The sequence below is a fragment of the Pinus tabuliformis genome, chromosome X (assembly GCF_031772625.1).
Source record: "Pinus tabuliformis cultivar Carrire ecotype Pingquan chromosome X, CPIR1, whole genome shotgun sequence".
NCBI classification, from domain to species: Eukaryota; Viridiplantae; Streptophyta; class Pinopsida; order Pinales; family Pinaceae; genus Pinus; species Pinus tabuliformis.
The window spans coordinates 351,418,095-351,440,982 of record NC_142308.1 but is presented as its reverse complement, the minus strand read 5'-3'; positions in this window follow the sequence as shown (position 1 = coordinate 351,440,982).

Below are 22,888 nucleotides of genomic sequence, written 5' to 3'. Positions count from 1 at the left end.
AGCTAAAAACTTTTTAAAACTCCAAATCCTAAGTGAGGGAAAAAAACAAAATCAACTTAACACAGACCTTTGTCATCGGACTAGGATAGAAATTGACATACATCAAATTTTTAGTTCTAAGTGATAACAGAAGTCACGATATCACCAAGTACCAATCAAACCCTCTGATGTGTGGAAGATTACCTTCAAAGCCAAGGAGGGCCTTTTCGAATGGTTGGTTATGCCTTTCAGGTTGACGAATGCTCCTGCAACCTTCATGAGGCTAATGGATTACATCTTGTGGCCATTCACCAACTCATTTGTAGTGGTATACTTGGATGACATCCTGATCTTCAGCCAGAGTTTGGAAGAGCACCTCCACCACATTCGACAGGTTCTCCAAACACTACGGCAACACAAGTTATGTGCCAATTTGGAGAAATGCACTTTTGGCATGACCCAAGTTCAGTATCTGGGATACATTATTGATGCACAGGGGGTGCTTTTGGATCCATCCAAGATCCAAGTCATTTGGGATTGGCCATCTCCAACCACTCTGATAGAGCTCCACAGCTTTCTGGGTCTTGCCAACTTCCACCACAGGTTCGTGTTGGGATTTTCTCATATCACTTGGCCCTCGAGTCAAGTCACCAAGGGAGGAGCGAAAGAAAAATGATTTTGGTGTGAATCTCAACTAAAGGCATTCACAGAGTTGAAACATCGCCTCTGCTCTACACCAGTTCTCGCATTACTAGACTTGCAACAACTATTTGAAGTCGAGACAGATGCCTTTGACTATGCTATTGGGGCAGTCCTTACTCAACATGGGCATCGAGTGGCATATCACAATGAGACACTTCAAGAAACAGTCTGGAAGTATCCCACTTATGACAAAGAGATGTATTCCATTGTGCAGGTCTGCTGAAAATGGAAGCATTACATTTTGGGGAAGGAAACAGTCATCCACACAGACTGTTACGTAGTAATTTGTCACCATTGGTCACCGTCCCTGTTACCCCTTTCCCGTACTTTGGAGGACTCATTCCGGGACCTGTGAGCAGTGACACAACTTGAAAACACTTGCATTATGTTCCCCTAAGTATGGACTTCATGTGCCCTGAAGACACCTCTTGCAAAATATCCCTGAAAAGTGCCCTTTTTCCATTAGCGCGGGTCCACAATGTACTACCCGCGCCAATGAATGAGATCCTCAAAAGAAGTTGCGACCATTGGCGCTCTGTCTTAGAATAACACCCGCGCCAACCAAGTTTGGAAAAGATTTTTAACAAACGCGCGCCCAGATGTTTTTTCCCTTCAAGTCATGAAGTATTTTGAGGATAAAGCTCATCTTCTAGATGTTAAGAGTCATCATCTATCCCTTACATCTATCCCCAGCGAAGTCGCCAAATTGTTGGAGAGGTAAATCCCCTCTGCGGACAGAGGCGATCCCACTAGCCCAAAATGGGTCTAGCAACAATCAATTAACGCTACCATGCAAGTTCCTAGTTGCAAACTGAAAGTGGATTATGAGAACCAACCTAGAGTCCAACGCTAGTGTCGTAGAAGAAGAAGAAGACGACGAAGAAGAAGACTCCTAAGCGAGAGGTTAAAAGTACAACTCAAGTCGAGCCACCTTCTGCTCCTCCGCGGAAGGTCAAATTTCCTTGTAGGTTGTGCAAGGAGGACCATCTTCTTCGCGATTGTCCTGGCATTCCCAAGGTCTTAGAAGTATGGTCTCGTGATCCGGCCCGCCCCTCATCATCCTCTGAAGTTCACGGCGATGCTACCTTCTTGGTTGGAAATGGTAAGGAAAAAGGGAAGATTCAAATCCCTTGTAGACTTTGTGAAGGCAATCATCCCCTTCACCTTTGTCCTCTCATGGATAAAACCTCCGTTGTCTTGGAAAGTCTCACAACTCCTTCACCCCAACTACCCGTTGGCTATCAACGTCTCTCTGCAACTGCAGACCGTCCCCCTGCTGACAAAAAGATTGCTTCAAATTCTTCTCTTGTCCAGGCCCCTCTTCCCCAACCCGGTTGTTCCCAGCCTGTTCCAGACCAACCATTGGTTGGAAAGAGTGTTGACTCGAGTCCGCCGCTTGCTCACTCTGTTTCAGAAGAGCATCACGTCCATGTTCTTCTCGTCTCTTCAGATTCTCCTGAGTCCCGAAATGACTCTCCTAACCCAGCTGCTCCCGAAGGTTCTCCTTCGGTTCCTTTAGCACATGGGGGCAATCATACGATTCCCCCACCAAGTAGTCTGGTCGCTTCCTTTGATTGGAATCGCCTGATTGCCGGTCGCCTTCCATCCCATATGCCTTTCCAGATCACAGTACATGCCTGTGCTAAGGCATTACCTGGCACTGTTTTGGATGAAGGGGCGTCTGTCAGTCTTATGTCGTACACTACTTGGCAAGCTTTAGGTTCCCCGCAGCTTGGGCCAGTCACTCAGAATCTGTTGGCCTTCGACGGAGGAGCCTGTCCATCTCTAGGAGTTCTCCTGAAGTTCCCTATTACTTTGGGGGGAAAAACTGTCTATATAGATGTCTTGGTTACCCAAGGTGTTTTAGACTTTAGCCTTCTCCTTGGTCGCGACTATGTTTATGCTATGGGGGCCCTCATTTCTTCTCTTTTCCGTGTGGTTTGCTTTCCACACGATGGAAGAATTGTGACTATCGATCAATTATCGTTCGTTCGTCCACGAGTCCCTCCTGCGCAGTCATCATCCCCTCCTGGTTTTCATCCACCAGTTGCATCTGCCCCAGCACAGATCAACTACGTGGCCACCCATCCTGTGCCTGTATCCAGTGATGCCGCCGTCCTGGGGGCATTGGGTCTTGACTTCTGAGATGTTATGCTTCCACCAGGAGTGGCACTCTTGGAAGACCCGACTTCATGTTCATTATGATGAAGTCTGGGGCCGAGGATAGTTTTTATCTTGTGGCGACCTCGTTAAAAAATGAAATAAGGGTTATGAGGATAGTTCTTTTCCTAGGTCAACCTCATTAAAAAATGAAACATCTCCTCCTTTCCAAATCAAGTTTTTGATTAAGATCTCGTAAAATACAAGTCGAGTCTTTCATAGATCTCGAGAGTGAACCTTCATTCCATCCACTTTGTTGAATGCAATGAAGCTTGGGGGGCATGTACCTCGATTTGCGTTATTATGCTGGGGGCATGCGAACTGATGACAAGCATAGTTTTTCGTTTCAAGCTTGTGTAAACATGAAACCGAATCCAAGCAAAGTTCTCCATGGTTCAAGATTTTGTAAAAATGAACCCATACCCGATTTACATGCTGTGATTGCTATCTTTATCTGCTAAATTCTGCTAGATGAGCCTTGGTTGTTTCATTCCATCGCCACCATCTCTTTGGCCGATCACATGCTCTCACTTGGTTGTTTATCTTTTCCAGAGGAACCGCAGCGATGAGTGGTTTTATTAGCCAACCTCTCGACCATCATATGTTTTGAGCAGTTCCGCCATTACCGAAACTAGTTGCTACCCGTTATACCACTCGTTCCTCTAGGACGAGTCTCCTTTAAGCTCTTTTCTGACTTGTAAAATATGAAAAGATTGCCGAGTATTTTTTCCCTTTTGACTCGTTAAAAAGAATAAAATGGAGGTCTGATTTCAGCTCTTTTCTGACCGTTTAAAGACGAAAAGATTGCTGAGTTACTCCTCTTGACTCATTAAACGTTAATAAGGGGCGGTCGTTTTAAGTTCTTTTTGTCGACCGTTAAAACATAAAAAGATTATCGGGTTTTTTTCATTTCAGACTCGTTAATGGTTACGAAACGACGTGGTTTTGATCGCTTTTTACTTTTTCAGGTCGAAATCACTATTTATGAAAAGTACTCCTCGATCGTAATGGTCGGGCGGTTCTTTCAAGCATTGTTTTATACTTTTTCGGGCTCGAGAGACACAACTTTACGAAAAAGGACACCCCTGGAGTTTCCTTTTCTGCTGTCTTTTCAAACTCTCTAAACATGAAAAGACGCCGAGTTCTTCCTTTGTCAGACTTGTTAAAACCTGATGACATCGGATTCTGTCGAAATGACGCACCACAAGCATATGCTATCCCCATCAAGCTTGTTAAAAATAATTGGGGTACTCGCCAGAAATGGCGGGGGAAAATGGAACCATAATTATTGTCGTGTCGGCAGTATGTCGCTCTTGAACATGGCACTTGTCTTCTTTCGTGTCTGGGTGGGGATATCTCATCTCATTTTTCACTTGCCTCTGTGGATTTGGATAATTCTATTTGACCTCTCATCTGCTCATTGCCTCGTCACCATGACCTATGATCCATTGATGTCGAATACTGCCAATTCCACTATTGTGCCGCCGATATGTTCAAGAGAAGTTGACCTCTACAGAAAAACAACCTCCCTCTGATAGCTCACATAATACTGATTCACAACATTATCTCTCTATCTCGTGTCGATGATGTGGGAAACATCATGGCCCACCTTCGATCAAGGTCACTTCCTGTCGACCTCAGCTCATTATCCAGGAAGCTGATCTAGAGACTCCCTTCCGGTGCCTTGGAACCTGCATGCCTCAATGGCAGGTTCTTCGCGTTCGACGTGAGGTTTTCATCATTAGCCTCCGATCGAATGATTCTACGGGTGTTCGACGCCAGATCACTAATTCACACGCCGTAGGTTGTACCTATAGTACCTTGAGGGCCATTGTCATTATTGGTGGTACCTCTCGCGTCTGTTAACAGTTTTCAATATTGACTGGTAATCAGACGATGTTCATGCATGTTCGACTTCAGCTCATATATTCGCATGCTTGAACTTGTACTATTTTTCAGGTCGAGATGGAGCGCAAGACCCTGTATTTTGTCTGTTGTAATCCAGGCGTGATTCTTGTTACATGACTCATTCACTGGATGGCTGCGACCATACCTGAGTCAATTCATTGATCCTAACCAGATGGCTGCGCCCATACTATGGATCTAGATTATTATGTACTCTCTTATGGATGGCTGCGACCATACCACATATATCATGTACTTGAGCTATCAGTTGTATCTCTCGATGTAGAATCTCGGCGGCAGCTACATGTGTTCTTGTAAAGCATTTCACCCCTCTCTCTCTCTCGGGCCTCATGCTTTAGGGGGCATCTGTTACGCAGTAATTTGTCACCATTGGTCACCGTCCCTGTTACCCCTTTCCCGTACTTTGGAAGACTCATTCCAGGACCTGTGAGCAGTGACATAACTTGAAAACACTTGCATTATGTTCCCCTAAGTATGGACTTCATGTGCCCTGAAGACACCTCTTGCAAAATATCCCTGAAAAGTGCCCTTTTTCCATTAGCACGGGTCCATAATGTACTACCCGCACCAATGAATGAGATCCTCAAAAGAAGTTGCGACCATTGGCGCTCTGTCTTAGAGTAACACCCGCGCCAGCCAAGTTTGGAAAAGATTTTTAACAAACGCGCGCCCAGATGTTTTTTCCCTTCAAGTCATGAAGTCTTTTGAGGATAAAGCTCATCTTCTAGATGTCGAGAGTCATCATCTATCCCTTACATCTATCCACAGCGGCTTTTTGGAGATAATGCCAATCCATAATGGGTGTCTTGATTCATTGTATTTTCTTCCCCTTCTCCATCTATAAAAGTCTGTCCTCATGCATTTGACAAGCTAGTTTTTGAGTAGTAGTGATAATGCTTGTCTTGAGTGATAGTAAGAGTCTTGGAGCATAGGGAGGTTATGCTGCCGGAAGTCTGAGAGAGAAAGGTCTATTGCAAGACATATATAGCTGCTCGCCCAGCCAGAGGAGAGATTCAACGTCAGAACTTTGGTTGTATCTTTCTCTGTTGATTATTCATTAATGAACGACTATCATTATGGTTCCGATCTTATTGTTCGCTATGATAATGTTTGATCTATATCCTTTCTGACTGATATATAGTTGTGTTTAGTGGATTTTATGCTTGTATTTGCTTCGTTATTTGCATGTGCAGGTATCCATTCGTGGATATCGTGAGGATCGTGACCTGCCAGAGCAAGGGAACGGGAGTATCAACTCTTCTACGACACTAGCGTTGGACTCCAGGTTGGTTCTCATAATCCACTTTCAGTTTGCAACTAGGAACTTGCATGGTAGCGTTAATTGATTGTTGCTAGACCCATTTTGGGCTAGTGGGATTGCCTCTGTCTGCAGAGGGGATTTACCTCTCCAACACAGACCACTGACCCTTGCAGTTCATACAGACCCAAGGGAAATTGTAGAATGCCCTGTTATGCCACCTGGGTCACCTTTGTGTTCCTTCAAGCGAGCATGCCAAGATGATTTGGGGAGCACACTATAGTGGGGTTGTTGGGCATTTCAGGGTCGAGAAAATGGTGGCAATACTATAGAAGTATTTCTATTGGTTGAATCTTCGATAGGATGTTGGGAAGTACATTATATCATGCAATGCTTACGCCATTTCCAACCGACCATTAAGAAGCAAGGCCTCTATACACAACTGCCTACCCCTAGTCGACCTTGGGAATCCATCGCCATGGATTACATGTTGGGCCTTCCTTCTACTAAGCATGGAAATGACTATGTTTTTGTGGTCGTCGATAGGTTCTTGAAGATGGCCATTATGGTGGCCTGCAAGAAGAATATCACAGCAGAAGCCACTATTAAACTCTTCTTTGAATGAGTGTGGGTACACTTTTGGATCCCATAGTCTATCATCTCATATCGGAACAAAAATTCCCTCAGTACATTTTGGTCTAGTCTCTAGTTGATGTTGGACACCAAACTCACTAAGTCCACAACTTTCCATCCCCAAATTGATGGCCAGACAGAGGTTGTCAACAGGATGATCGTGCACATTCTGCGCATTTACAACTCAAAGCATCCACGCACATCGGATGAGATCCTCCCCTATGTTCAGCACAGCTATAACCAAGCTCCCCACATCTCGACTGGCCACAACCATTTTCAAGTGGGCTTGGGATTCCAACCACTATGTTCCATTGATGTGGCCATGCCATTTGAAGCTACTCAGGTAGATTCGTCTCATGTCCAATCCAAAAGAGATAAGGCAAACAGCTTCATTGAGCACATCCAACATATTCAGCAGCAGGTCCACGACATTGTAAAGAAATAAAATTCCAAGTACAAGTAGCGACATGATCAACATCAGGTGCCACACAAGTTTCAAGTGGGCGACAAAGTCTGGTTGCATTTGCAAAAGGAACACCTTAACGAAGCCTATTGAAAACTCAGACCACTCTAATATGGTACTTACACCATTACCAAGGTTGTGGGAGATAATGAATTTGAGCTCAGTATTTCCCCATTCCTTGGCCTGCACCCAGTTTTCAATGTGGACTGCTTAGGCCATACTTTCCACCATTACTAGACACATCTGACATTGCAGAACAACTCACAACCACAGAGTTAAATCCAGATTGCATGGAAAAAGATGCAAATGATCGGATCATGGACACATAAATCAAGAACACTCACCAGCAGAAGATCTAACTATATCGAGTTGTCAAAGCAGGCTAACTCCTTCACCAAGGCAAGTGGCTCACCAAGGACCAAGTTCAACAGAAGTTTCCTTGTCCCATGGAGGAAATCAACGCAATGGGGACCATTTCTTCCTAAGGGGGGAGGAATGGTCCAAGTGGATATTGGTGGCCACCCACCAATTCCACTTGGAACCCCACCATTGTTTCTTTCAGTTTTCAATTTCCTTAATTGTAGCACAGTTTACTACTTTTAGCAGTTTTTTGGGTCCTAAACTTCCAAAGCTGTTTTGAGGCCCTAAACGACGTTTTTTTGGGAAAAATGGGAGAAACTTGGGTCCATGGACTAATGTTTTACTTTCCAAAGTTGTAGTCCTCAGATAGATCTTTCTAATGAGGTACTTTGCATGTCAAACGGAGATCATATGCCAAAGTTACAACCCTGGAAAATTGATGTACCAATTTACCCAAAACAGGGCCCATAGTTTGGCGCTTCATCTCCTAGGGTTAGATTTTTGGATGTTTAGGCTTTTCCATTGTTTCTCAAAAATAAATAGGCCTTCGAGCCTCATTGTAAGACATTTCAAAGGCATGTATCTACCACATCTCTTCTCAGAGATAAGCTACCATCGCCCTAGCTAGATCATTTCCATTTCTGTTTGTAAGCATATTTCAGTATTTTAGAGTAATGCAATGAAGTATTATTTCTGCTGCATATTTGTATGTATGGTTATATTTGTAATTTGTTGTGTTCTTGTTTAAATCTAGTTCAATGGTATTAGAGCGATCTGCTCTTTCTATGTCTTTCTTTGCATGTCCCCAACGAGGTCAGGATATAAGGAGTTAGGGCTTGATCTGGTAGAACCTTTGCAAGACCAGCCTCGCAAATCCCAAGGGCCTCCCATGGCTGATGAAAAGAAAGACGAGGGAGCAGGAGATCCTATCAAAATCTTACTCGAAGATGCCCTCGAGCGACAAAGGAACACAATGATGGACAACTTTGCCGAGATCCTTCAACGGCTACCCAGGGGTGTTATAGAAATTTTTGTGCCTTGCAGCTCCAAGCATGAAATGTTCATAAACCAAGGGATCCTAAGTCCCTAAAGGTGTTGTTCTAACCCCTAAAGGAACAAGGTCAACAAATTACAGCTTCTCCCAGAAGTTCTCCACCAGAAACTGCTCAGAATAAGTCAAAACAGGATCATTTCCGCTGCTACAATGGCTAGGTGCGTTGCATAGCACCGAAACACACTAGCTGGGTGCGTTGCAATGCACCTAAATGCACTATGAGGTTGCGCTGGGCGAGAAATGAAAAATGGCAGTGTCATTCCGCGAGGTGGAAAGACAATGGAAGCTTCTAGAATCTTCTCCTATGACACTTGCCTCACTGAATTCGACCAAGGATGAGTAAGAGGCCTTCAGTCTCCAAGTGGAAGCAAGAACTGAAAAAGAGAAGACACTAATCAAATCACAAGCTGAATCATCCTCCTTGCATACATCTATATATGGATCCCTCATCCCAGAGATCCAGAGGCTGGAATTTTGCACATTGTAAGGAATTGCTGTTGGTTTTGAGACAAATATCAGAGTATTGGGTGATTTATGCTTTGTTGGAGGTGAAGAGGGGATTCTTTGATGGGAGGTTGATGCTGGGTCAGGAACCATCGGTTGTAACTCCTCGTGGATCTTCTTGTTTATCAATAAAAACTATTTGAGTTTTTCCTCCATGCTTTTGCATCATTGATGCTTGTTACATTTGTATGGTTAAATTAAATCTGATCCTAAGTTGTTTATGATTATAGATCCATGTATTTGTATAGTTTTCTTCTTCTGTGATCTTACAGGTACTTGGTGAAGTTGGGCAAGTAAGGGAGCAGGTAGTTGGAAGCTGTCAAAGAAGAGAGGGATTGGATCAAAGGATTTGCGCAAGACACAGGTTGGTTCTTTCTATTCTTCTCTGTCTATAGTTCATAAAGGAAATACAAAAGTAGTTTTTCTCTGTTTGTTTCTAAGGCAGCTGTCACACCTTAGTGGGATAGAGCAGTTCTAAATAGACACTTTTCCCGGTAACAAGGGGTGACACATCTACTTCTAGTAGCTACTCTGGAAGAGCCACACCCTTTAAGGTACACGTTAACTTTGACATTCCTATATTTGAGGGTCAGATAAATGCAAATGTCATAGATAAATGGTTAAATATGCTAGAAGGGTATTTTTTTGTTCATGATTTTCAGACTGGGAAAAGATTACTTTCGCTCTTCTCAAAGCTGCCCCCCACATCAAGGACTGGTGGGAAACCTAATGCAAGTAGAAGGATGAAAGTACAGCCTCATTGTTTTCAACCGCACCCACTTGGAATTCATTCCAGGCTGCCATTAAGGAGAAATACTACCCTGTCAGAAGCTATGAGGATCAATACATAAAGTGGACCACGTTGCGGTAGGGAAGGGACCAAGATGTGCCAATGTTTACCAATATTTTCCATACCCTTTGCACAAAGTTGGGTATCAAGGATTTGGAGCAGCATTTGGTACTCAAATACTGTGGCTACCTGCACAAGTACATTTAGGACGAAATAGAATTCCTGAACATCTCCTTGCTCGACACGACATATCGATATGCCGTCAAGATCGAGCAAAAGTTTAAACAGAAGAAGAAAAACTTTGGATCTGTGAATCTGAAGCAAGGGAAAGGTGCCCCCAAACCGCAAAACAAAGGAAAAAGCCAAGGCAGGGAAGCCTAAGACAACCAGCCAAAGTTGCAAGCAAAGAACAGTGCCACGAAGCCAAAAAAGGACACGAAAAAGTGGTGTGAGTTCCATAAGAGCTCCACTCACAATAGAAGTGAGTGTCGGGCCAAGCAGTCACTCATGGCTGACCTAAAGGTTTCATAATCAGATGCATGTTCCGACTCTAAGTCAGAACCCAACAAGGGGAATGAAAAAGGGAAGCAGATTATTGATGTGGATACCAACGCCATCGTTGCCACCATGAAGATGCAGAAGGAGGAACTCAAAGATCCAGAGGAGGATGCCTCTTCCACTCCCAGATGTGGGTAAAGGGCTCCCCGCTACAGTTCATTGTCGATAGCAGGAGCCAAAAGAACCTCATTTTGTTAGAGGTCATGAAGTGGCTGGGCTTACCAACCACAACACATCCACAACTGTACACCATCAGATGGCTTCACCAAGGATGGGATCTTTGTGTGAACCAAGAGTGTCGCCTTCCATACAACATCAAGCTCTTCGCGGATGAGGTAGTGTGTGACGTTTCTCCCCTTGATGTTTGTGATGTATTATTAAGCCAACCATACTTGTGGAAGCGGCATGTTGTGTATGAATCAAGGCCCCGTGCTGTTATTTTTACTTTGGGAAAGAAGTTGTACAGGATGCCCAAGGTAGCACTACCTACCACCATCTCTTTGGTTATTGAAAAACAATGCAGTAAGCTCATTTCCAAAACTGGGAATCTTTTTCCTGGTGCTATGCCCTAAAGGAAAGAAGAAGACGGTGGCCATGACCTCCAGACAGGGTCCCTTTTCACGACAACTACAAATGGACAAGGTCGTGGAGGAGTACGAGAACATCTTCACCTCCCCCATAGGGGTTCCTCTGCACTGTCAGGTCAAGCACTCCATCGATCTGACCCGAGGTGCGCCGCTACCCAATGCACCAATCTATTGGCGCTCTATTCTGGAGAATGATGAAATCAAGAGGCAGATCCAGGAGCTGTTGCAGAAAAGTCACATCTGTCTGAGTTCATCACCCTGTGGGAGCCCGATCGTGTTGGTATGGAAGAAGGATGGGACTTGGAGACTCTGTATTGACTATCGGGTACTGAACAAGTTCACCATCCATAATAGGTACCCGATCCCACAGATTGATGACCTCCTATACCAAATGAAGGGGGGAAAATATTTCAGCAAGATTGATTTGAAGTTAGGATATCACCAGGTACCAATCGAACCCTCTGATGTGTGGAAGATTGCCTTCAAATCCAAGGAGGGCCTTTTCGAATGGTTGTTTATACCTTTCGGGTTGAAGAATGCTTCTGCAACCTTCATGAGGCTAATGGATGACATATTGCAGCCATTCACCAACTCATTTGTAGTGGTATACTTGGATGACATCCTGTCTTCAGCCAGACTTGGGAAGAGCACCTCCACCACATCTAACAAGTTCTCCAAACACTGCGGCAACACAAGTTATGTGTCAATTTTGAGAAATGCACTTTTGGCTTGACCCAGGTTTAGTATTTGGGTTACATTATTGATGAACAAGGGGTGCATGTAGATCCAACCAAGATCCAAGTCATTCAAGATTGGCCATCTCCAACCACTCTAACAAAGTTCCACAACTTTTTGGGTCTTTCCAACTTCTACCGTGGTTTCGTGTTGGGATTTTCTCATATCACTTGTCCCTTGAGTCAAGTCACCAAGGGAGGAGTGAAAGAAAATTTCTTTTGGTCTGAATCTCAATAGAAGGTATTCACAGAGTTGAAACATTGCCTCTTCTCGGCACTAGTGCTCACATTACCAGACTTGCAACATCCATTTGAGGTCAAGATGGATGCCTCTAACTATGTTATTGGGGCAGTCCTTACTCAACACGGCCATCTAGTGGAATATCACAATGAGACACTTTCAGAGACAATCCGAAAGCTGTATCCCACTTATGACAAAGATATGTATTCCATTCTGCAGGCCTAATGACAATGGAAGCATTACATTTTGGGGAAGGAAACGGTCATCCACACAGACCACCGACCCCGGCAGTTCATACATACCCAAGGGAAATTGTAGAATGAACGCCATCAGAAGTGGTCCACATACCTACAACAGTTCCATTTGAATATCAAGTATAAGAAGGGCAACACCAATAATGTTTCAGATTGCCTCAGTCGACCATCGATCATGGCATTAACCACCGTGCTCAACTCTTGTTGGCACGAGACTTCTGATTGGCCACTTCTCTACAAAAGCGACCCAGAATTTGGCCACACATACCAGACACTCTTGGAGGGTCAGCATGTTCCATATTTTCACCTCTAGGATGCCATGTTATGCCACCTGGGTCACCTTTGTGTTCCTTCAAGCAAGCGTGCCAAGATGATTTGGGAAGCACACTACAATCGAGCTGCTGGGAATTTCGGTGTCGAGAAAATGGTGGCATTACTGTAGAAGTATTTCTGTTAGCCGAATCTTTGATAGGATGATGGGAAGTACATCAAATCATGCACTAGCTGCGCCATTGCCAAACCGACCATCAAAAAGCAAGGACTCTATACCCCACTGTTTACCACTATTCGACTTTGGGAATCCATATCCATGGATTACATGTCGTGCCTTCCTTCTACTAAGCATGGAAATGACAATGTGTTTGTGGTCATCGACAGGTTCTCGAAGATGGCCGTTATGGCGGCCTACAAGAAGAATATCATAGTAGAAGCCTCTACTAAACTCTTCTTTTAATGAGTGTGAGTAAACTTTGGGATCCCACAATCGATCATCTCATATCGGGACAATAGGTTCCTCAGTACATTTTGGCCCACTCTCTCGTTGATGCTGGACACCAAACTCACTAAGTCCACAACCTTCTGTCCCCAAATTGACGGCCAGACATAGTTTGTCAATAGGATGATCATACACATTCTGCACATGTACAACTCAAAGCATCCATGCACATGGGATGAGAGCCTCCCCTATGTTCATCACAGCTATAACTGGGCTCTCCACAGCTCGACTGTCCACATTCCTTTTTAGGTGGGCTTGGGATTCCAGCCACTATGTCCCATTGATGTGGCCATTCCATTTGTAGCTACTCGGGCAGATTCAGCTCATGTCCAGTCCAAAACAGATAAGACAAACAACTTCATTAAGCACATCCAACATATTCACCAGTAGGTCCGCGACATTCTAGAGAAATCAAATGCCAAGTACAAGCAGCGACATGATCAACATCAGGTGCCACACAAGTTTCAAGTGGGTGACAAAGTCTGGTTGCATTTGCAAAAGGAACGCCTTACTGGAGTCTATCAGAAACTTAGACCACTCTGATATGGCCCTTACACCATTACCAAGGCTGTGGGAGACAATTCATTTGAGCTCAGCATTCCCCCATTCCTTGGCATGAACCCAGTGTTCAATGTGGACTGCTTTCGGCCATACTTTCCACCATTACTAGACACATCTGACATTGCAGAATAGCTCACACCCACAGAGTTAAATCCAGATTGCATGGAACAAGCTGCAACTGATCGGATCATGGAAACACAAATCAAGAACACTTGCCCGTAGAAGATCTGATTGTATCGAGTTGTCAAAGTAGGCCAACTCCTTCACCAGGGAAAGTAGCTCACCAGGGACCAAGTTAAGCAGAAGTTTCCTCATCTCATGGAAGAACTCAACGCAATGGGGGCCATTTATTCCTAATGGGGGAGGAATGATCTAGGTGGATATTGGTGGCTGCCCACCAATTCCACTTGTACCCCCACCATTGTTTCTTTCAGTTTTTCAGTTTCCTTAATTGTAGCACAGTTCACTATTTTTAGCCGTTTTTTGGGTCTTGAACTTTCGGAGCCGTTTTGAGGCCCTAAATGATGTTTTTTTGGGAAAACTAGGAGCAACATGGGACCATGGACCATGCTTTTCTTTGAAAGTTGTAGTCCTCAGATAGATATTTCTAGCGAGGTATTGTGTGCATCAAACAGAGATCATATGCCAAAGTTACGACCTCGGGAAGTTGATGTACCAATTTACCCAAAACGGGGCCCATAGTTTGGCACTTCATCTCCTAGGGTTATTTTTTTGGATGTTTATGGTTTTCCATTATTTCTCAACAATAAATAGGCCTTCGAGCCTCATTGTAAGACAATTCAAAGGCATGTATCCGCCACATCTCTTCTCAGAGATAAGCTACCATTGCCCTAGCTAGTTTATTTCCATTTCTGTTTGTAAGCATATTTCAGTATTTTACAGTAATGAAATGAAGTATTATTTTTGCTGCATCTCTGTATGTATGGTTATATCTATAATTTGTTGCGTTCTTGTTTAAATCTTGATCACTTAAAGAGATTACATAAGGATTAATTCATGTAATACAATATCAAGGTAATTTAAGTAATCCCCATAGTGGAAGTGTAGGATGTGACATTTATATAATTCACATAACTTGATATCAAGATGGAGGTCGATATGGTACATGTAGTACAATACCAAGAACATTTTTCCACCTTGAGGATCAAACTTATTTAAATGATCTTTTAGTTAGCCTTCAAAGGAGAAAATAGCTTGATTTTCACTGACAATGGAATGAAAACAAAAGGGTAATTTTTGCATGTTGCGTAGAAGGTTGCTAATGTGGAGGACCAAATGTTTGAGAAAAATGATGTGTGGGATATTGTGTGTATGGAAGGATATATGTGTGGAGAATAGTTGATGAATTGTTACGTAGACAAATGAAAATGAATGAGTGTTGGAAATGTGGAAACCTTAGTGTGGAGTGTGGAGATGTGCATAGTGTAGGGTAAATAATATTTCCACACATATATCTTGAAAAATCAATAAGTCAAGGAAATTTTTTGGATAGGAAAAATATGAGAGTAGTAAAAAAATACATCAACATAGGGTTTGATGTTTTCATTTGCGTCAATAAGGGATACTCTAAACTCTATTTAGACCTCCACTTCTTCTATGGCCTCCACAAACTTGTGTATATTGAGCTCCAGATCATATCCACTCTTCTTTTGTCTTGTTTTTGCTTTTGGTTAGTGTTATTTGTGCTTGTGCGCTCTCGCATTATTGGAGTGTCATTTTCCATCTCCCTCACCTTGCCCCGTAAACACACCTAAAGTAGGAGGGGCTTGTTAATCTGCATGAAGAGAAACTCTCATGCTCGTCTCCAAGCCCATACTAGTGTCAGACACTTCCATTTGCACACTCCTTCCAAAATCTAAGGAAATATTCAACAAGCTACTCATGAAGTCTTAGATGACAAAGGTGAATTAATGGATGCAAATATTTTGGCCTGTATAGGTGACTCAGTGCTAGATATTGGAAACAAAAAAGGCTGATAAAACAAAAATATCTTCACCTTTAACTATATTGGCACTTTAAAGCTCTCCTTGGCAAGGTTCTCCTTGAGAGGAATGAAGTCAAGAGAGAAATTATTATACAAATGGATTATCTACATGCTAAGAACAGGGACAAAGATCTTCGATTGGCTCACATAGAAGCCATCTTGGCTTGTGGTAAGGCTTGGTTTCTCCAAGCACCCCAACAGATCCTATTGATGTCTCTACTTCTTCGACTAGTTCAATTAGTTCTTGGTTTTTGGATGTGTAGTTAGTTTCCTTTTTGCAACATAGATATTATAGTAAATAATGTTATAAGTTTTATATTATGTGTAGAGCATATTGGATTTTATTCCAAGTAGTTTTATAGACTAGAAAGGCTAGGTAGTATTAGCAAAACAAAATATTGACTCTACCAATGCTAAATTTTTATATATTTTTGGACTAAAATCCTTCATTTCGTTATTGGTCTAGTTTCCTTAGTGGAAAAATGTGATGATAAAAAGACAATTATAACTATAACGATTGTTTCAAAAATTACATTTTATAATACATTATAAAAATAAAAATACAAAACCTTAAAAAAATGTATATACTATATTTTAAATTTATTTTAATCTTAAATATTAAGAAGAGTCAAATCCTAAAAGATATAATTAGAACTCAAAATTTTGATCATATAAATATGGATATAAAAAGAATCTATATTAACATTATATATGTTTTATTAATATTGTAAATAAAAAATTTAATATTATTATATTTATTAGAAGGGTTAGTTCAATTGGTCGAGTTCACGTTGCTAAAGTATCTTGCTAATGGGAGGTCACGAGGTCAATTCTCCTTGACACTCTTGGGGCTATGCTCTACTAATTAGCCGACAAGATGTGATCCCTTTAGGTAGATCTGCCTCAATATTTCCTCGGGAAACAAAATATATTATTAAATATATTTTTTTAATCTATCATTCACTTACTCTTTAGCTTGTGACATGTTTCCTTCATGTTTAAATATAAATTATGTCTCCTTGTAATATTATTAAATATATAAACATTTTCTTTAAAGGAGACAGGCAAGTAAGTTATTTTATATAGTTTATAAGGCTAGACAACTCACAAAATGTTCAAAATGATCAAAATGTGATTCATCATGATATTCACTTCTATATCAATGTCAATGATAGTGATTTATCAAGGCTTCATCTTTCACATAGGTTATCATATCTCTTTATCTTATAAGTTTTATAAGTTTTCTATATTTTAGATTTTTAAATTTCATTTTTATTTTGTAATATTTGTATATTCAAAGTGTTTATTGGGTTAGTTTAATTGAATGGTTGAGTATTGTAAATTGTAAATAGGAAAATTCAAGGTTAAGCTCCCAAGCAAGTTGTCTTTATGAATATAATTGGGCCTCATTTGATGTTCTCATTGGGTCAGGTCGCCAAAATTGTAACGAACCCCCTTGTTTATGGGATAGAGACCTCACCTCGAAACAACAATTTGACAACTAAATCCAATAAAAATGTATGTAATTTGCATCTTTTTAGATTTGAACATGTAAATTTTTAAGAACAAACACGTGTCCTAAAATATAACACCTTTAAAATTAAAAATCTCTATAGAATAATTAATAAAATAAAAATGAAAAACAATTATTTTAAAAATTAAAAATATATAAATAATTTGTAATTTTTAAAACATTTAGAATTTAAATTTATAAATAATAAACAAATTATTAATTTAATAAAATAAATAATAAATTTAAATTTATAAATTTGATAACTGATATTAATATTAATAATAAAAAAAATTGGGAGGAGGCCTAGATGCAACACCCTAAGCTCAATCAAGAGGAGAACCTCAAGGAAATTCAAATTTTCACCTCTCAACTAGGAGCAAAGCGCATTAAAGACTTCTGGAAGGATAATGACAGGACAACAAAATGGAGAGTGTGGAAGTCTCAAGTGCATTGGCCGGATCATGATCCCCACTAGCCTGGGAAGAATTGTCCTCAATCCTCCAGCAACGCCTTATACTAAATGGTGTTGATCCTAATAAACTCAGATGGGGCCATCATTCTAGGGGTATGTACTCTCTCAAGGAAGCATATACCATGCTCTTCTCTTCAGAAAATCTGGTCCAACATCCTCTTTGGAAATGGATTTGGTACTCAAGGCTCTAGCCAAAAGTATCCTTCTTCCTTTGGCTCATTGGCCATGGAAAAATCTTAAGTTGGGATAAGCTATAGAAAAAAAGATTTTTCGGTCCCTCTTGCTACCCACTTTGCACTAGTGAAGAGGAAACAAGAGACCATCTCCTCAACATTTTCTCTATGGAAATAGATCTTTGGAATCAAGAACTATCATTATTCGGGGTTATAGATTGGTTTGAGAAAAGTGTAAGAGAATCGCTAGAATTATGGCATTGGAAGTTTTTAATAACCCCATAGTTAAACGAGCATGGTGCCTCTCTCGGGATTTTTTCCTTTGGAATCTATGGAAAGCTAGAAATTGGGAGGTGTTTCATTCAAAGGTCATCAGGACTGACCAGGTTTGGGAAGTAACAAAGCACAACATCAAAGAGTCTATCATAGTTGATCACTGGGTTGAGGAGGATTGGAAGGTTGAGGGTAAGGAAATCACTATCCTTAGGGATCTGGATCTCAGTTCGGCTTCAATTGCCTATGGATCCGTCGTTCCGCCCTCCATGAGGGGGAGCTCGATTAATACTTATCTCGGCCTCTGCCAAGCTTCTTTAAGTAAAAATTTGACGAAGCATCTAGAAAAAATTTGATGAAGCATCTAGAGGAAATCCGGGCCCTACGGGTTTAGGTGGATTGATTCATAATGAAATGGGGTAGGTGGTAAAATTATTCGCTGCACCATGCAGTAATACCACCAACAATGTAGTTGAATTTCTAGTGCTTGAGAAGGGGCTTCAAATTGTTGTTGAGATGGGTTTGGCAAAATTACAGGTCTTCAGAGATTCTTCAAATGTTGTCTCCATGCTACAGAAACTCATCAATGGGTCTCCCCTTGAGAAGGTGGTTGACAGTTGGAAGTTGGATCTCATTTGTGAACAAATTCATTCCCGATTATCTACCTTTGATTATGTAGTCATGAAACATGTGAAAAGAGAGGGGAATCAAGTAGCTGATAAGATTTCCAATTGGGGAAGTGAAAATCAAAGGCAAGCTCAGATCCATGATTGGCCTTTCAGTTCTCAATCCCCTAATCTTGATGCATTCTGTCAAATAGTAGTTAACGAGGAGGGTTCCCCAATGGGGGTGTCGATCCCTAAGAAAGGCTCAACATGTGGGAAATGAAAGGTATTAAGGTAGATGGGGAGGAGGACATCGTATATTTCCTCCCATTATGCAAGTCGTAAGGTGAAATTCTTTGTGCGGTATGTGAAACTTCATTTTCCCTCCACCGGAAGTTGTGCTAGTAAGGTAAGGTGGTTAATGGTGCATGTTGGGGCTCGTAAAATTTATATTAGTCTTGTTGAATGGAGGTTGTTCTCTATTGGTTTGGGATGCTACAGTTTGACTGGGTTCTTCATTTCTCGGGTATTCTTGGAGTGGCAGCAATTTCGACGTCGCCACTCCATCCACAGTGTTCGCACTTCAAAATCTGCAAGTTCATCTATTGATTCCCATTTCTTCGCTTTCGTCTGCAAGTTGCAAATTTTTTGCAGGGAAGGGTGGTTGGTCCTGGGTTCTTTTCTAGTGGTTCTTTGTAGATTATCGTCTAAGTGTCTTTTGTGTCTTTTGTTGTTGTTGTCGTCGTCCTCGTCGCCGTCGCCGCTGCCGCCACTGCCATCATCATTGAAATATTATTGTGGCCGAAGGTTTCATTGATAAATTTACTAGTATAGATCCATCTTAAATACAGATCTAATATGATCCTAGAGGGATCAAATTTATTCAAGTGAAAAGTATGAGAGTTTTATATTTGAATGCTATATAGAGTATAAAATAAACATTTTAACGATAAAAACTTATTTTTTTCATGATACATACATAATTTTTTTAAATGATATATAATATATACGTACTTAACATTAAAATATTTTACATAACATGTACATCGAGACATTTTATTAACGCAAATTAAAATGGTTTTCTATTATTAATATATTTTTAATTATATGCCAATATTAATTTGTATTAAAATATTTGATAGATAATCTACATTGAATATTTTTTTATACACATTAAACTATTTATTTTAACAAAAAAAAGTTCTATATATAGATATATATGAAGCTAATATCGACATAAATGATTTAACATAGATCTTCAAATAGTTTATTTAAATCTCTTGCTGAAATATTTTTGAAAATTATAAGGTTTAAACATCTTGTTCACACATTTTTTTAACTTCATATTCATTTTTTTATTATAGCGGACTTTATTTTTCTATTTAGAGCACGTGTCAACTCGACAAACAGACAAATTTACACATCCCCTCATACTGGGTTGTAGAATGGGCCTGTCGACTCAATAACTATATAAATATTAATACAAAAATAACTATTGCAATAAAAAAATTATTATTATCATTATAATTCATAATAATTAATAAATTTTATTAATTATTATTTAATATAAAATGCAATTTCTTATTATTTAATTTTAAATTATGTGATATAAGTTAATTAATATTAATTAAATAATATTAAAAAGGGTGGTCTAAAGATATTAAATGTAATATCGGGGTTAAGCAAGGGTGTCCCCTTTCCCCTACCCTTTTTGGCATTTACATTGATAAACTAGAGGAGTGTCTGGAAACTACGGGTTGCAAAGGCATTGAGCTCGCTCGTATTATCATTACTCTTCTCCTTCATGTTTATGATATCATTCTTCTTGCAAGGAGCCACGATGACCTAGACAAGCAACTTAAGACTCTTCATGTCTACTGCTCCAAGATGGATATGACAATTAATACCGACAAGACTAAAGCCGTGATGATTAAATCCAAAAGGATCATCCATGGTAGTTTGTCTATGATAACCATTGTTTTGAGTAGGTTTCTTCTTATAAATATTTGGGTATTGACTTTCCTCATCGTCACATGGATTATAGCATAGAGAAAAGAATTATTGGAGGTTGGAAAGCTTATTATGAGCTTGAAAACAATTGTAAGTCAGTCGATCTTTACATTTGGAGTAAAAAAAGGTTCCTCTTTGAGACTCTCGTCACCCCTGTTATCTTATATGGATGTGAAGTTTGGGAGTGTAGTATATCTAGGGAGTCGTGGAGAAAGATTGAGATGATCCAAAAGCAATTCATAACCTATAACCTCAAGATCAAGGGAAATACTCCCTATCCTATCCTCTTGATCGAAGCTGACATGTCCCCCATTGAAAGTGTGGCCATGTTTAGATATCTGATGTATAAGAAGAAGCTTCACAATATGGAATCCATGAGGCTCTCAAAAATTTCTTATAAATTTAGTCAAAACCCCCACCTACGCCTTAAGCACGGGTGGCATCGAGATGCTCAGTCTTGGCTCAACCTTTGGGGGATTAAGGAGGAGATCATTATGGGAAGCAAGGACAATATCAAATATATTATTACTTCCAGTTTTAATGACAAGATGTGGGATGCTAAGGAGTTGGAGGGAAAAAGTAACCTAAGGTACTATAAGGAGGTGATCAACCCCACCCTCAATAACCAGAATTATTTCTCTATTTTGACTAGAATTAAGAAGAAAATGAACATCACTATGATTAGGACTAATTCTCATGAGCTTCGAAGTGAGACCGGGCAGTGGTCTACTCCCAAGACTCCCATGACAAATGACTTTTCATGTGATTTACGCCGAAATCTTTATCTAACCTAATATGGATCACAGAAGCCTAAACTCTATTATGATAGAATTTGTCAGATTTGTGATACTAAGAAGGTGGAAGATGAAAAGCACTTCCATTTAGATTGTCCGGCTCTTGCCCACATCCGCTCTCAAATCCCTATCATCAGTGACACCTCCAATCTTCTTAACTTATTAAGCCAAACCAACTATAGCGGTCTTGGAACAATTCTTTCCCTACTCTTTGATCATAGAAACAAGATTTTCAAGAATGACAATTAGGCTCTCATTTCTTGAGGTCTGATAAACCACATTGGTCATAGTAGATGTTAATCATCATCATCATTATTATTAAATAATAATAATTTTTAAGATTATTGTTATTAATTAGTATTTATGCTATTATAAATTAATATTATTATTAAATAATTAATTTTAATAATAAAATTCAAATTAAATAACTATAAATATTAAATAATTAAAAAAATTAATTAAATTTTTTTTGTAAGCTTGGTAGGATTGCATCTTCATCATGTCCAACTTCTCACCCCAATTGGGGCATATCACAAGATTTGAACCCAAGACTTCTGGTTCGGTGAGACTTCATTTCCACGACCATTGCTAATTGAGCTACCCCAAGTGGACAAAAATTAATTAATTAATAATTGAATTAAATATTGATAATAATTAATGAATAATAATTTATTTATTTATTTATATTAAAAAATTAAACATAATAATTATTATTATTCAACTCATTTTGTTGTGTAATAATTAATTTATTAATTTACCAGAAATAATTAATTTTTAATATTATTTATTGAAAAATATAAATAATAATTATAATTATAATAATTATTATTGTTAATTATTAATTATTATTTATTATTAATAATAGTTAATTAATTAATTATTATTAAATAATAATAATAATAATAATAATAATAATAAATAAATAAATAAATAATATTTAATTAATTTATTTTTATTTAATAATAATTAATTGATTACTTGCCCCGGCTAGGGTGTGAACCATCACAATATCCCTCTCAGGATTTACAACATGAGTGATAAGATGAGCAGATGAGCTGAAAGGTGACCACCTCTCGTCCCAAGAATGTGTGGTAGTTGGCAAAGGACGACAATTGGGAGTATGGCGTTTAATGTGGTAGAGGGTGTTGTAGAGGTAAATCACCAAGTGGTGGAGGAAGGAAACTTGTTTAATGGAATTGCCCCGTTGAAGGTGGTGGTTATAGTGGAGGTCTTTAGCGCTTATAGGTCGGAACATTGGCCTAGTTGGGTTGGCGTCATCGAGTCCTAGACGGGTTTAACACCCTATGGTTTATGGCGTTGGGATGTGGGTATGTCTCTTTCTCTATGCCTTTTCCTCGGATTTTGTGGCCTGTTCGAATGGAAGAAAGTAGGGATGGTTGTCATGTTGTTGGTAATAGGAATGATGGATGGTCTGGAAATGATTGTTTGGTTCCGTGGAAAGTCTATGTTGTTGTTAATTTCTCAGTGTGTGATGGCAATCTTG